Source organism: Lolium rigidum, chromosome 4 (assembly GCF_022539505.1).
Source record: "Lolium rigidum isolate FL_2022 chromosome 4, APGP_CSIRO_Lrig_0.1, whole genome shotgun sequence".
NCBI classification, from domain to species: domain Eukaryota; kingdom Viridiplantae; phylum Streptophyta; class Magnoliopsida; order Poales; family Poaceae; genus Lolium; species Lolium rigidum.
Window position 1 is genome coordinate 73,111,308 of NC_061511.1, and position 17,218 is coordinate 73,128,525.

At 43.0% G+C, this 17,218-nt stretch overlaps 1 pseudogene; it reads left to right on the plus strand.

Annotated features, from left to right (window-relative positions):
- Window positions 1-2,593: 2,593 nt before the first annotated feature.
- Window positions 2,594-12,480, plus strand: LOC124647510 (annotated as a pseudogene).
- The last annotated feature ends 4,738 nt before the right edge of the window (window positions 12,481-17,218 follow it).

The following is a 17,218-nucleotide window of genomic DNA, read 5'->3' on the forward strand; positions in this document are numbered from 1 at the left end:
TTTCTTAACCGCGACATGGTGAAAATAATAAAATGGTGAGAGACCAGTCTAATTTCCTCTTATAAAGGTGATCCAATGTGCAGCGGCTTAGAACCGGTCCCACACGATATCACACCACAAATTCTTAGACATATGTTTGATTAATCAACATAATATGTTATGCTTATGGTTTGCACTTTTTTTTAACAAGAGCACTTTGTGTTTTATTTTTTCTCTATATTCCTATGACCCCGACTCCCTTTGCGAGAATCATCATCTAAACGTAACCAGTGAGGTTTCTCACATCCAGTTTTGTTTTGAAATTTATGCAAAAGTAAGCCGCTGCAACTTGAGCTACGGAATTCAAAACTTATTACAGAGATACAATATTTTGTGATTTTTGTACAAATCACAAATGGTTATATTTAACAAGTTTTATACTCCTACAACCCCGAGTCCCTTCGCTAGAATCATCATGTAAACATAACAGGTGAGGTTTCTCACATCCATCACATCCAGTTTTTCTATGAAATTGATGCAAAATTAAGTCACTTCAACTTATGCTAGGAAGTTTGAAACTTATTACGAAGATACAATATTTTACGAATCACACATGGTTATATTTAATAAGTTTTAGACTTTGCTCGTATATATACATCTGTCCATTTATCTACCTGAGTTATTTTATTTTTGTAATTTTTGATTCTTTTCTTAATTTTTTTGAAACTTAGGAATATGTTTTTCTGCGGCCTAAAAGAAAACCGCACTTGCACACCAACCTAGATAGTTGGTTCAAACACAAGTAGTGACTGCTGTTTTGATGTTGCTCAGCCGTTGTTCACATAGTCCCTGCTTGCAAAATCACGACACGTTGTCTATTTGGTTTCAAAAAACAAAAAGAACACCTGCAGCCCAGCCCAAGCCGGCCCATCTAGGCTTTGCCGTTTCTTCTTCCCTGGAGCAGCTCGCTCTTGAGGCTTGAGCGCATCACACAAACCGTCGACGCCATGTCGCCATGGCGCTCCAGTCTCTCCTCTCGAAATCCATACGAAAGTTTTCTTTATCTCTCCTTGTGGAGATCTCCACTATCCCCTATTTCCGCATCCTCTCGTGCCCTGTAATGCCATCGTCGTACTCGTCTTCCCCAACTCCGGCTGTCCGTCGTTGTCGCGTCGATCTCCTCCACCCCCTCGCCCCGCTCCTCCTCCACCGGTTTCTCGCCGTATTTCCGTACTCCTGAAGCCGTAGAAGCTCTCCCTGAGAAGCAACGCGTCCTGGAGCCTCCTCGCCCGTCAGTGTGCGTTGGCCACCCCGCCGTCGACCATGGCGTCGCACACGCGCCTCCTCTTCCCAACCAGAACTCGCTTCCATCATTACGGTAGGCCTCTGTTTCTTCTTCCCCACTCCCCGGTCTGTCTCGCGCTCTTGTGCTCGCCCGCGCCAAGCGCCGCCCGTTGCCGCCATTAGCTTCCTCCGGCGAGTTTATGCAGTCGATTTTTTTTTTTGTGCTAATAATGTTTCTTGGGTTTCTGTAGGAATTTCCCTTCCGTTCGGTGGATTTTTGCGAGGAGGGGCCAAGGACTCTCGATTCGATTTGGTAGGAATCGTGTTGGGTATGAACTGGTTCTTGTTTTTGAAACTGTCTCGGAATAACGTCTTTGTGCGGCCTAAAAGAAAACTGGGCCGTCATTGGGTCCGAGCTGGGATCGCCGCTGGTCCGAAAATTCCAAAATTTCCCTCCTGCTCTCCCCTGCCGCCGATTCCCAAACCCCAGTATACAAATAGCGCCCGAAGTCCCAAACCTTTCTCTCCTCAGTGCGGCCGCCGCAATACTTCTCCGACCATTCTGTCCCCGTCCACAGCTTTCATCCTCCTCTCTCTCCCCTGCGCCTTCTTCTTCCTCTTCCTCTTCCTATCGGGTTGGTTACCAGATTGATAACGCATTTCTTTCTTCTCCTTAACTTGCTGAGCCGGTGGCATAGGGGCACGCCTAGGCGCCGCCACCCTCCAACTGCTGTCGGATCGGACTAAACTCGACTCATCGTAGCGTCCCTTCTTCCTTTGCAGGTGAGGATTCATCTTTTATCCACGTGAATCCTCTTTTGAACCAAACGATTTGCGTTGCCGAATTACTCTGTATATATTCGTTTGCCTTCAAGGATTTCAAATGATTGTTTTTCTTCCAAACGATTGTTCTCCAAATTTGCTTCAAGGAATCCTCTTCTTCAAGGATTACTCTGTATTCGTGAGGGCTTCAAGGATTTCAAATGATTTGTTTTTCCTCCAAACGATTGTTCTCCAAATTTGCTTCAAGGAATCCTCTTCTTCAAGGATTACTCTGTATTCGTTTGGCTTCAAGGGATTTCAAATGATTGTTTTTTTTTCCTTCAAACGATTGTTGTCCAAATTTTCCTGCATACGATATGTTTTTTCCTATGTGCAGTTCGGTTTACAGTAGCAAAACATGTTAGTTGCCCGATTCAGTTCATATCTTCATAGAATTGCATCTAGGAATTTTGCTTGTTCCATCAAGTTATTTCTTCTTCTATTAACGATTTAGATCTCGTTTCTTGTCATCATCTACTTCTTTCATCATGGCAATTGTTTTCTATCTTCCTTGTGCAGGATGGATGAGCTAAATGATCAAATGGACCAGCCTACAGCCGTGCTGAAGGCCATACAATTTGATCTCATGACCAGTGCAGATATGGTAAGCTTTTACTTTGCCCTGACAGATTTTACGCGCGAAAAGGGAAAAGTACGTAAAACTTGCATGCATTTCCAGGAAATATCAAGTAGCGCGACCGTCATAAAAGGATCTGATGTGACTAGTGCCAAGTTGGGATTGCCAGCTAAGGCAACACAGTGTGAGACTTGTGGATCGGAAAGCTCACGTGATTGCGATGGTGAGTAATATTAACTATTTAGCATCGAATGATGCGTTCTATGTTCCTCTTTAATCCAAATTAAACTGGTTTGTCAAATTGCTAGGTCATTCTGGTGTTATTAAGCTGCCGGCAACTGTGTTCAGCCCGTATTTTATCAAGGAAGTTGTTCAGTTACTGAATCAGATATGTCCTGGCTGTTACGCTCCAAGGAAAAACAGAGATTCAAAGGTTTGCAAAATACATATTAACCTAATTTATCCTGATTAAGCAATTTATTCTCTTCTGTGAAAAAAATCGATATATGTCATAGTTGAAGGGCCATAGAACCTTCACACTATCAGGTGCTCAGTCAAAAGTTTTGCTTATTGATCGCTGAATTAACGTTTATCAGTACTACTGTCATTACTAACCCTAAATTTCTTTAACATGCCTAAGACATCTTCAACAAACTTTTGGATTGTGGAAACAGAACATAACTTCATTCAGTTTTCTGACATTTTATTTGTTTGAACATTTGGAAATTGTGAGACAAGATATTAAGATTTCAAAAGCCCATCAGAAGATATGTAAGGTTTCACAGAAAATAATACAGACACTATGCATATGGAAGCATTTCCCTTTTTGGTATATCAGATTGGTGCATATTTATTTCCCTAACATGTTAGTTTTTTGTAGTTGTTGAAGAACTCAGATGGGGAACAAGTCAGTCAACTTGCAAGTATTGCTCAGTAAGTGCATGCTCATATTATTTGGCCCTTACTTCTGACCTATTGCATTAACCTTGGTCTTTTTTTCTGAGCAGAAGGATGGTGCTAAACTTTACCCGAGTGTAATCTTTAAGGCGCTGAAAAGTCCAAGAGTAACGCTGTCCAGGAAAAAAATTAAACGTGACCCTACTGTTATAGACACAATTTCGATTACCGCAGAAGTTGCCTACAGAGTGACAAATACGTTGACGAATGAAGGTCCACATCAAGCTCTTCCCCAGGATTATTGGGGTTTTATACCTCATGACCATGACCAGCTCCCTCAACCAAATGTGACCAAGATATTATTATCTCCTCATCAAGTAAGTGTTAGCTATCAATTTGTCAGTCTGTTCTGCATTGGCTTTCAGAGTAAATTTGATAGTGCTGCAAAATTGTCCCCTGTTTCCTTCCTTTTTGAGAATACATTCTATTTTACTGGATGAAAATTCGTAGAGTGTCCTTGCCATATTTATCTCAAGTGCCAGTATCAGAAACTGAGGGTGCAATGTGTATGGAATCAAAGGATAATTTAAAGAGAATTTACGGTTTCATGTACTGTTTCAAGTATTTACAATGTACAGAAAGCACAACAAATATCCCTCGCAAAAAGAAAACACAACTAAAATCATGAGATCCAGAAATACGATGTCTTATTATTCCTGTCAGGCATAATAATTTTGCCTGATCATTAAAGCAGTACGCTTTTATGGAGATTAAAGCAGTACACTTGATTTTTTGTTTTTGCGGGAGAAAACACTACGCTTAATTAACTATGATGCATCACCAACTACTTCATAAAATTAGACCCAGGGTGCCCTAATATGGTGAAAGATTCGCCCAACCACTTTTAATCATGATTATCTTCTAGTCTGTTCAGTTTAGGGTGGGTGGATTGCAGTATTGTTAAGTGAAAAGGGAAAACAAGGCCCAATAGTATTTTCTTAAAGATTATTTGAGAAGCTGGTATGCATATTTTTGTCAGCCATTGAACCGGTATGCTGAGAACCGAGCAGTGGCCAGCTGGTTAGAGCACACGCCTATGAGCTCACCCACCCGCGTTTGAGGCGCAGCCTCTGCAGGGTTCCTCATTTCTTTCTAACACGTATATTTAAGGGAGGGAACTTCCCCCTTTAACCACGTTTTGTATTTTTCTCAAAATTATTTCTTATGATTAAGTCCTAGTTTCCTTGATCATATTTGCAGGTATGTCACATGCTGAAACAACTTGATCCTGAGCTTATTAATAACAACTTTCCTTCAAGTCATCATCTCCTGTTCCTGTCAAGTTTGCGGGTGACTCCTAACTGTCATCGTGTGGCCGAGATGCCCTACAGGTTCTCAGATGGCTCTCGCTTAGCTTATGTAAGTGCTATCTATTTTGGGTGAAGTTTTCTCCCAAGATATTTTCGTACCATCCCTTCAATGATTTCTAACCACTTCTCCATTGAATACTTTGTTAAATGCAACCTTACCATTTTTATGGTGCAAGTTCTAAAATCTGACAATCAGTCAATAACTAGTCAATTACTCAATGCAAGAACATGGGTTACTTCGGTACATCTTGTTAAAAGCTTTTTCATGATTCTTTCTAATATAATAGTCTTATACAATCCTGTTGCCAAATGGATGCCGTATTTTCTCTGGCTTCCTTGTATGTGTGTTGAGCATGCATGTTTTATTGTTGTGTGATGAATATACGTTGCACATAGCTGTATAGTTTTTCTCTCAGATTTATGATCTTATATGTTTGTTCATTCCATGTTTGGATTTAGGATGACCTGACAAAAGCTTATAAGAGGACTGTTGATGTCGGTAGGAAAGTTGATGACTTCCATCAGTATCCAAAGATCAGTTTCCTTTCACTTGTCACAAGCCAAGTTATGGAGTGCCTGAAATCATCTAAGGCAAGAAATCTAATGCTCTTGTTTTTATTGTGATATCCATGTTGCATAGTTATATCCAATTAACATATCGCATAAGGCTTTATTTGTGAAGTTTTCACGACTTTGTTTCTACCAAAACATAATAAGCATTCTAAATGCTGTCAAATCGTATAATTCTTTCTTCTAATATTTCCAAGAACACAGGAGTAATGTTTCTATTTTTTAATTTGTATTAATTTTGTTCATTTTCTGAAAAACACAAACTACCGCATTCATAATTTGGTCAGCGTGTGAACAACCGTGAGAAAACATAAGAAACAGTTAATGGGCCAAGCCCAAAAGCGCAGGGGAGGTACGTCGTCCCACAAAAGGATGCTAAGAGCACCAAATAGGAGCTCTTGTAAACTCTTTTAGTACCACCTCGCTCGTGGTAGAAGTGTCTCTGTTGAGCATTGTCTATAAAAGTAAAGGCTGGAGGCCCGAGTCGAATGGAAGAAAAGTGCGACATGCTCCTGTTCTAAGAGCAGGCACATACGTTGGCAATTTAAAGAGTTAAATAATTACGATACCTATTAGCTCGTAGAGCATTGTCTCTGTTGAGCATTGTCTATAAAAGTAAAGGCTGGAGGCCCGAGTCGAATGGAAGAAAAGTGCGACATGCTCCTGTTCTAAGAGCAGGCACATACGTTGGCAATTTAAAGAGTTAAATAATTACGATACCTATTAGCTCGTAGAGCCTTCGGCGAATACAGCTTGGGCCAAGGTTCAAGGTCGCTAGTCGAGCTTGAGCCAAACTATAGGCTGAGGTGCTGGTAGAACCATCGTAAGACTTCTTAATATGATTGGATAAGGAATGTTTGTTTTGAAGAAGTCCTCGTTATTTTGTTCCCACACATGCATATTTAGTTATGCACATTATTGTATTCTTTGGTTTCCGTTTATGTCCATCCTTTTTCATTTACATGGTTTCCATCTTTGTGATATATAAATTTTTCCGGCACATTACATGATTGTAGTGGAGAATAGTGTAGGCACTAGTTACTGAATATCTTGTTCGACTTTCCACCTTGATATGCAGCGCTCTATAATACTCCCTCCGTTCCTAAATATAATGCATTTTGGGATATATTTACCTCCTTTCTAGTCGCTGCTTAGATTTGATCCAGTCAATGTTGGAGGATGAGCATCAATTTTTTTTTTGGAACAAGAAAGATGAGTATTCAAGTTACACTTTAGAAGGGACTAGATAGTTTGACATGTCAATTGCATTTACCGCTTATGTTTTATGCTTTTTAACATATTTCTGTCTTTTGCAGTTACACTCTAAAAAGACAGATAATGAATCATCAATATCCATGTATGGAATGAAATGGATGAAGGATGCCGTTCTCAGCAAACGGTCAGATAATGCATTTCGCACTACTATGGTTGGTGATCCCAAGATTAGATTACATGAAATTGGCATCTCCGTAGATTTAGCTTCGAACTTGGTTGTTGCTGAACATGTTAATTCTTACAATGTCGAGAGCTTAAATTTGAAGTGCAGCCTTCACCTTCGTGCCAAGAAAATACTACTCACTCGGCGCAATGAAGAGCTAATTCATGTTAAGAGAACAAATCAGCTACAAATTGGTGACATTGTATACAGGCCATTACAGGATGGCGACATTATTCTTATCAATAGGCCACCCTCAGTACATCAACACTCTCTTATTGCACTCTCTGCAAAGTTATTACCAGTTCAGTCAGTTGTTTCAATCAACCCACTCTGCTGTGCCCCTTTAATGGGTGATTTTGATGGGGATTGTTTACATGGATATGTCCCACAGTCTATACGATCAAGAGTTGAGCTTGGAGAGCTAGTAAGCTTAAGCCACCAACTGTTGAATGTGCAAGACGGACGAAGTGTGGTGTCCTTAACACATGATTCTTTAGCTGCTGCACATTTGTTAACAAGCTCAGATATTTTATTCAATAAGACTGAGTTTCAGCAACTTCAAATGTTATGTCATTCACTCTCGCTGACACCAATGCCGTCAATAGTTAAATCGATGAACTCTCAAGCTTCACTGTGGACTGGCAAGCAGTTGTTCGGCATGCTGGTTCCTTCTGGTATGAATTTTAGTATTGATCCCAAGTTACAGATCATAGACGGTGAAGTACTTTCCTGCTCTTCCGAAGCTTTTTGGCTGCAGAGTAACACATCTGGCCTTTTCTCTGCCATGTTTAAACAGTATGGGGCTGAGGCTCTTCAGTTCCTGTCATCTGCTCAGGATATACTATGTGAATTCTTAACCATGAGGGGCTTAAGTGTCTCTCTTTCAGATTTTTATCTGTTCTCGGATCATTACTCAAGGAGAAAACTTGCTGATGAAATTAATCTAGCATTGGATGAGGCTGAAGAGGCTTTTCTTGTCGAACAACTATTGCTAAGCCCAAATTCCATACCAAATCTGAAGTGTTATGATGACTGTGCTGATCTATCAAATTTTCATAAACAATCTGATTTCAGTCAGAACAATGTACCGATGATCAAATCTTCAATCATTGCATTTAAGAGTGTGTTCAGTGATCTTCTTAAGATGGTTCAGCAACACACGAGTAAAGAGAATTCGTTGATAGCGATGATGAATGCAGGAAGTAAGGGTACCATGCTGAAGTTTGTGCAACAAACTGCATGTGTCGGTCTTCAACTTCCTGCAAGAAAATTTCCGTTTAGAATTCCTTCAGAAATCTCATGTGCTAGATGGAGTAAACTTAAATCATTGGATAGTGACAATGCCGAGGGAACAGGTGAATGCTTGGGAGGCCGAAACTCATATGCTGTGATCAGAAATTCTTTTATAGATGGTTTAAGTCCATTGGAGTGTCTTCTGCATTCAATTGTTGGCAGGGCAAGTTGCTTCAGTGAGAATGCAGATGTTCCCGGGACATTAACGAGAAACCTAATGTATCACTTGAGAGATACATATGTTGCTTATGACGGAACTGTTAGGAGTTCTTATGGGCAGCAAATAACCCAGTTCACTTATGATACTGTTGAAGACATGTACACTGATGGCAGTCTGGAAGGTGAAATTGGTGCCCCTGTTGGTTCTTGGGCTGCTGGCTCCATTTCAGAAGCTGCATATGGAGCTTTGGATCACCCAGTGAACATCTTAGAGGACTCTCCTCTCATAAGTTTGCAGGTTACATTCTTTTATTCTCTTTGATGGCCCATGATTATTGTGCGGTCTCTTTTCTTTCTTTCTTATACTATTTTAACTTTACTGTCAGGATGTATTAAAGTGCCAGAAGGGTGCCAATTCTCTGGATCATTTCGGTTTTCTGTTCCTGTCAAAGAATCTAAAAAGGTATAGATATGGTCCGGAGTATGGATCGCTAGAAGTTAAGGATCATCTTGAACCAGTGAAGTTTTCTGATTTTGTTGACACCCTCATGATTCTGTGAGTACATTTGGATCATCTTTTTTTTTCTCAGCACTTGACCTGTAATGCTTTTTATTTTATTTTTAAATATCACATTTGTTTTGCAGATATAACGTACGAGGTATACAGACAAGGAAAGAGAGCACATGGATTACTCATTTTCATATAAGCCAGGTATTGTTCTTTTGAAGTTTTTTTTTTTTTGCAAAAATTGTTCTTTTGAAGTTAAATGATCACATTTTCTGTTTCGTAAGGGACATTAAGTTGGTGTCTTTCTATTCACTTAAACTTGTACCTTTGCTGCAGGAAATAATGAAGAGGAAAAAAATGGGATTAAGATCTCTTATAGATGAGCTGACAGAACAATACATGAGAGACCGAGACCAGTCAACCATTGTGTTCCCGGAAGTATATATTTCGAAGGGGTAAGTTCTGAAGCTGTTTGTGTTACAATAAAAAATATTTGTGTTTTCCAAGAAAAATAAATATCATTTTTACAATTAGTAGTATATGATGTTTTCTCCAACAAAACTTGACATCTTAAAATAATTAAAATCACTGAGATTGGTGTTGCGTTGTATTTATGTCCAATTATTGTGTAGCCTTGTCCAAGTGATATTTAGACATCAATTTGTCGACAAACATATCCTGCATATTAGATGTAAGGTGGCTTTTAGGCTGTAAAATGATTGAACTTATTTAGTACTTGGCACTTCTTCTATTAGAATTATATATGCTTTATGTTGCTATGCGAGTACCTATTTTACCTTTTCTTTTTGTGGTTACATCAACATATTATTTTACACGTGTTACTTTTACCCTCCCTGCAGCAAAGGTTCTGCTGGGAATGATGAGTGTGTTAACGAGCAGACTTGTTGCATTACTGTGGTAACAGAGGACGATTCCAACTCAATATCTCAGTTGGACACTATCAAGAAAAGGGTGATCCCAAAGCTCCTGTCCATGCTAGTTAAAGGTAATTATGTTTTGATAGATTTTTCCATATAAGTTCTCAATATCTGTGCTAAGGATCTCTTACTATTTTGCTAAAAAAAATCTTACTACGATCTGAGTTCTAAATGTATAATTTCCTTTTCCTGTGTTACATGGTACAAGGTAAAGTTTTTCAGGTGTAACTTGTATGATTGGGTCTTCTCACATTTTGGGCATTGCGAGGACCCTTTGCGTGACTTTTATATTTCTAGTATAACATACTTTTGTCTTCAGTACAAAATACGCAGCTAATATTTGATGTGTACTGCTTGTCTTGTTTTTTCCTTTGCAGGATTTTTGGAATTTAAGGATATTGAGATCCGGTGTCAGCAAGACAATGAACTTGTTGTGAAAGTTGGTATGTCTGAGCATTGCAAGAGTGGGGAGTTCTGGGCTAATCTACAAAATGCTTGCGTTGCAATATTTGAGTTGATTGATTGGGAGCGGAGCCGACCAGGGAGCGTATATGATATTTCCTTCTCATACGGCGTAGACTCGGCGTGGAATTTTTTTGTTGAAGTATATATATTTACTTTTGTTTGTTTTTTTCCCACTTTTCCTTGAACATCTGGGCCAAAAAAATTATTGCCTACTAATTTCCTCTATAGCATTTGATTTTCCCTTATTCCCTGTACAGTCTTTAAGATCAACAACTGATGATATTGGAAGGAATATTCGTCGGAAGCACTTGCTGGTTGTGGCAGATAGTCTATCTGTAAGTGGGCAGTTCCATGGGCTAAGCAGTCAAGGTTTAAAGCAACAGCGGACTCGATTATCAATCTCATCTCCATTTTCTGAAGCTTGTTTCTCTGTGAGTAATATATGCTATTATGAGTGATTGATTACTAGAAGATTTCCTTTTTATAGAAAGGTGAAAATTTTCTTATCTGATGTTATTTTCTGCAGAGACCTGCACAAAGTTTTGTAAGTGCTGCAAAGCAATCTTCAGTGGACAATCTCTGTGGTACTGTAGATGCAATGGCCTGGGGCAAAGAGCCTTTTGCCGGAACGTCGGGTCCTTTCGAGATTATGTATTCTGGAAAGGTATGTTGCTGAATTCAGGCACAGCATCCTTTTAGAGGCATTGATTGTGCTTCCGAAAATGTTAAACTGCTAAAGCAAATTGGGGCCTTCATATGTAATCACCCTATACTAGGTTGCTACAAACCAGTTCAGTTTAGTCTTTGAGAGCTTAGTATGTACCAAATATATTTCACCCATGGCCAGGCTAATGAATAGTGTATATCTGTGATGTCTGGATTGTTGTAACTAATGAATCAATCTTGGCGAAGTGATAATCTGATAAAACTACACCATCATGCTTACTATTCAGATATTTACTTGGATGCTAACATTTAAATTCTCATGCAGGTGCATGAACCCATAGCGAGTGTGAATGTCTATGAGTTTCTACAGAACCCTGAAGTACGGGACGCTAACTCAAATGGTGGCACCATATCTGAGCAACATGATTTTGTTAGTGCTAGGGTTGGTTTATGGGACAACATTATTGATATGCGCACCTGCTTGCAGAACATGCTACAAAAGTAAGGCCCCCATTGCTATCGATGGATTGTATTGTGCATATTAGTTTTATCTTGCAAACCTTCCTATATGATATCATGTTTTACTTTCATGAAGGTACAAACTGAATGAATATTTCACGGAGCTAGATAAATCAGACGTGATTGAGGCCCTGAGATTTCATCCAAGAGGGCATGAAAAGATTGGTGCTGGAATAAGAGATATAAAGGTATGTAAATGACAGAAATGTATTTTTCGTTTTGTCATAGCTTCATCACTCTACAGTTCTACTGATCTGAATTTAGTTGACTATTAATCACAGAATGTATTAATATGATTCCGCTTGTGTCTCCGGAAAGTAGGATTGGTTCTTTTACATCATTGTGTTCATCTGTTTTTCATTGACTCATGTGTGCTAATCTTTTTTGAGTTTAACATGCAAATGCGCCAATGAGCTCTCCTTTTAAATGTGAAAAAAGTTTATTTCAATCTTAGCTTAGCTACCATTGCCAGCTTTCGCCCCAACCTTGCATGAACAATAATTCCCGAGTATGTATCCCTAGTTTAGTACCATTCTGCAGTGCATTATGGCTACTCTTGAGTGTCAGAATATTTTGACAGTATGATCAAAACATGTTCTGCTCTTGGTTGCAGATCGGACACCATCCTAGTCACCCAGGCACAAGGTGCTTCATTCTGATACGGGACGATGATAGCACCGAAGACTTCTCTTACAGGAAATGTGTCCAGGGGGCTGCGGATTCTATCTCGCCTCAGCTCGGAAGTTACGCAGAGAAGATACTGCGTTATAGAGCAGTCTGATCACAGTAGTCGGCAGCAGCTCTCTTGCCGTTTTGTTCTAGTTTTGAACCTATGATCAGGCGACAAGGAGAGAGCTTTTAGTGTTCTGTTTGTCGACAAACAGCTGTCAGAACAGAAGCGGAGGATGTTAGCTATCTCAAAGAACAATGAACTGGCTAAGAATGCCATGCTTCGCTGCCATTTTGTGATAGGAAAAGACAGACATGTTGTCGTCCCATTTTTGTTCCCCTCTTGTTGTTGTTGTACAACTTTTTTACCCCCCCCCCAGCATTAGCATCTGGAGAGTTTTTTTTTTCAGCAAGAGTTACAAAGGAAGGAGGTTACATGAGTGAAACTCTTGTAATACATCAGTAAGACGCATGGATACTTTTAGCCAAAAACTTTGTGGGCTTAAGTTGATCCGAGCGTCGTACATTAGTTATGCTCATGCGCTCAGAATAAAAGTTAAAAATGGATACCCCCTTCTTCGCAGGGATTCATTAAATTAGCGCATGTTGCTTGAGTTTGTTAACTGGGAGTACCTAATTGCATGGTTCGAGTATCCTAGACGTGTATAAGTGGTGAGGTTCTTTGATCTAGCTGAAAATTCATTTCTCAGTTAATTGTTGCCGTGGGTGATTGAGCAGCATACACATTGCGCATGATCAAATTTAGTAGTACTACATGTTTTTCCTGAATGCATGCTATTCGAAATTGCACTTTTTTAAACAGAAGGCCACTGGCCCGGCCATATATATAGCCCCAGATCACCGATTCACCGATACAACATACCCCACCACGTCTGGTACCTCAAGGCATACAATCAACAACACAGGTTTGAAACACCGCACAACATAATACTACCAGAACAGAACAAGGTCCACACACGTGCTACGAGATGCCGACAACCGAGGGCACTGCCGAGTAACGCTGCACCGCCACAAGCTCATGTCCTCGTCGACCCATGGAGCCGCCTAACCTCATCCATCGCCACGTCTAACAGCCTCCGGTCCGTCTGTCTGACCAGAACCCTCCAGCCCTACATATGAATAGATATTTTGAACATAGCATCAGTCAGGCTGTTGATGACCTTTCCCTCTATAGTTAGCTTATTGCGAATATTCCAAAGCGTCCAACATTGAGCCGCAAAGGTAAACCAAGCTAATCTACGGAGGCGCCCGACAAACCCTGGACAATAGCGATAAAGTCACCAACCTTTGTTGGGTTCCAAGCGCACGACAAGATTTCCCTAATCCCTGCCCACATAAACTTTGCCAAGTGGCAGTTGAAGAATATATGATTACAATCCTCGAACTCCCCACATAGCGCACAGTCCTCATTCGAGGGGCCGTGACGCTTGGCCAACTACTCACCCGAGGGCAGTCGCCCCCTGATCAGCTGCCAAAGGAAGACCTTGATCTTCGGGGGAACCCTAGTCCTCCACACTTCATTGAAATGTGTGATCGCCGCCCCATGCGACAGTTTGAGGTACAGGGAATTTGTGGAGTAGCACCCAGGCTCCTCAAGCGCCCACGACACTTTGTCTTCACCCATCCTCATCGGGTTCAGATCAAAGATCCGGCACAAATTATCCCATTCTACTCGTTCAGCCAACATGAAGCTGCGCCTGAACCGGATGCGCTAGCCCCCCTCTGAACGAACCCCGGCAACCGTCGCAAACTAATTATCGCAGCAAGCGAATAAGCCCGGGAAAAGACCGCGAAGGGGACCCCTGCCCGTCCACCAATCTAACCAGAAGTACGTCTTCCTCTCATCCTGCACAAGGTGTTTGACCCCCAGCTTAAAGTACCGTTTGATCTTATGAATGGCATTCCAAAACTGGGAGCCCTTCGTAGGGACCTCCGGGGAGAAAAGGTCATTGTTTCCCAGATACTTGGCCCTAAGCAAGTCTGCCCACAGACCCTCCTCATTCTGGTATAGTTTCCAAATCCATTTTACCATCAACGCAATGTTCATGCGCTTGGTATTGAGGATCTCCAGACCCCCAAATGCCTTTGGTCTGCACACCGTGTCCCAGTCCACCATATGGTACTTTCGTTTGGCGCTCACCCCTTCCCAAAAGAATCGAGCCCTAGATTTGTTCATCGCCCCGTGAGTCTTGTCATGGAGAGGGTACATGCTCATCGCAAACATTGGCAGGCTAGAGAGGCAAGAGTTAGTGAGCTCTAGCCTACAAGCCGAAGCAAGGAAGATACCTTGCCATGGGTCAACCCTATGACCCACCTTCTCCGTCAGAAAGGCCCAATCCGCCACCGAGAGGGTTTTCTCACTCACCGGCAGACCCAAGTACTGCATTGGGAGAGAGCCCATTTTGCAGTTCAACCCATTGGCCACCCACACTCTCTCCGCCTCTGTAACCCCTGTTACAATGGCCCCGCTCTTCAAGAAATTAATCTTGAGCCCCGACATGTTCTCAAAACAGAGCAGGATGAGCTTGAGATTGGCCACCCCCACCCTAGAGGGTTCGATCATGATCATGGTATCATCTGCGTATTGTAGGTGTGTAACTCCACCTGGTATGAGATGAGGCACAACACCATGTATGTGACCCGACTCCCTGGCTCTCGAGAGGACAGCCGCCAGCGAGTCTACCATGAAATCAAACAAGATCGCAGATAGGGGATCGCCCTGTCGCACTCCCCGTGCATTCCATAAGAAACCCCCAATCTCCCCATTAACATTGACCGTCGTTTGTCCCCCGGAGACCAGCTGCAAGAGGCGGTGGACCACCATTGCCGAGAACCCTTTCCTGAGCAAAACCTCCCACAGAAAATCCCAGCTAACACGGTCGTATGCTTTTTCAAAATCCAGCTTCAGCAGAAGACCTCCAAGCTTCTTAACCCTCAGCTCGTGGGTAATCTCGTGAAGCGCGAGAACCCCCTCGTGCAAACACCGACCTTAATGAACGCCGACTGGCTCAAATCTATGGTCTTGTGGGCAATCGGACAAAGCCTCATAGCATACGCTTTCGCCATAAACATAAAGATAACGTTAATCAAGGCAATTGGTCTAAACTGTCTGATGTTGTCCGCGCCCTTCACCTTCGGAATCAGGGAAATGATCCCAAAATTCAGCCGGGCGATATCCACCCTCCCTAGGGCGAAATCGTTCAGGATTCTAAGGATTGGTTCCTTCAAGATACCCCAAAATTTCTTGAAGAATAAGACTGGCAATCTGTCTGGCCCCGGAGCCGAATCGGGCTTCATATCTGCCAGCACCGCATCCAACTCCTTTGGGGTAAAGGTCACCTCCATCTCCACATTCTCTCCGTCCGAAATCCTCTTATTTTGCGGCCACAGATCGTCTGCTGAAGAGAACGCCCTCGTCTCTCCCTCTGAGCCCATCAGGTTCTGGTAGAACTGATACACATGGTCCACCAGATCCGCCTGTTCAGTAACTTCCCCAGCGCCTGTAATCAATCTCAGAATCTAACACTTACGCCGCCTCCCATTGGCAATCGCGTGGAAGAAGGCCGTACAGGAGTCCCCCTTAAGTGTCCACCTGACTCTGCTCCTCTGGCGCCAGTACTCCTCCTCCACACAATCAAGGTGAACAATCAGATCCTCCACGTGATAACGAAGGGCCCACCCCTCCTCATCTAAGCCCTGAGAGTCAGCTAGGTGATCCAGATGATGTACCCTACGCATAAGATCCTCCCTAGCGGCCCGCATCTCTTTTCCTAAATTCGCCCCATCCCTTGAGGAACTGGCGTAAGCTCCTAGAGATGCATTGCCAAAGGTCAATGCTGCATCGATGCAGCCCCTGCGCATGGATACACTCAAGGATCTTTCCCTTGAGAATCTCTACGAAGCCATCCACCCCAAACCACCAGGTCTGAAAGAAAAAACGAGATGGTCTCTTAATCCCTTTGTCCCCATTATCCAGAATCAGTGGGGTGTGGTCAGACCCAATCCTCGTGATCTCCTGCAGCGAACACAGGGGAAACATCTGCTCCCAAGCAGGAGAGACGAAGACCCGATGTAGCACCGAGCGAATCGGAACCGATTGTTTGTTCGTCAAGGTAAAACGAGCGCCCGCTCTGTGCAGCTCCCTAAGGGATAGGGCTGCCACCACATGATTGAACCGACGCACCCTTGGCCAGTTCACGATACCATTACTCTTAACCGACGCCCTACAGATGAGGTTGAAATCACCTCCCACCACCACTGGTAAACTGCAGGCGCGCACCTCCGCCCCTAGCTCGTCCAAGAACTCCCCAGTCCTCGTGTGATCCGGGCCATAAACCAGGATGAAGCACCACTTCTTCCCCAACTTGCGTTGGAAGATATCAGCGCTGAGAAAGAAGGATCCCTTCCTTCAAACTCCAACCTCAAAGGTTTCATCCCTAAAGCCTAGCAGCATCCCTCCGGAATGTCCCGTGGCTGGGACCAGCTCCACGCAAACTGACCCCCACACTCGAGGATCCGTATCTCCGGAACCGAGAAGTCCTGCTTAATCGTCTCCTGTAAACCCACTATGTCCATCATATCACTCCGTAGATACTCCCGGAGTTGGGTACGACGCCCTTGTCGTCCAAAACCCCGAATATTGCAAATTAGTGACCTCATTTAGCACCCTTGCGTTTGTGTTGACCCTTCCGTACCGTTAACTGAGATTTCTTGGCACACTTGCGGCGTGGCCCAGCCGGCACGCCCTCCACACCCCTGGGCTGAGCCAACAGCATACTTCGATGGCGAGCCCCTCGCCTCCGGGGAACCATCCTGCCTGCTAGCCTCCCCGGCCTAGGCAGCCTCCACGGTCCCAACCACCCCATCGGTGCCCGTCACGTCGCCATGAGTCGCAACCCTCTAGGCCTCAGCCACAGGCTGCGCCTCAGCTAGCTCGCGTTCAGCACGTCTCGCGGCCTCCGCTAGCGCGCCCTGGGCTAGTTCCTTGGCGCGAACAAGCGACAACGCTGCCACCGGCGGATGATGACCCACAAGTATAGGGGA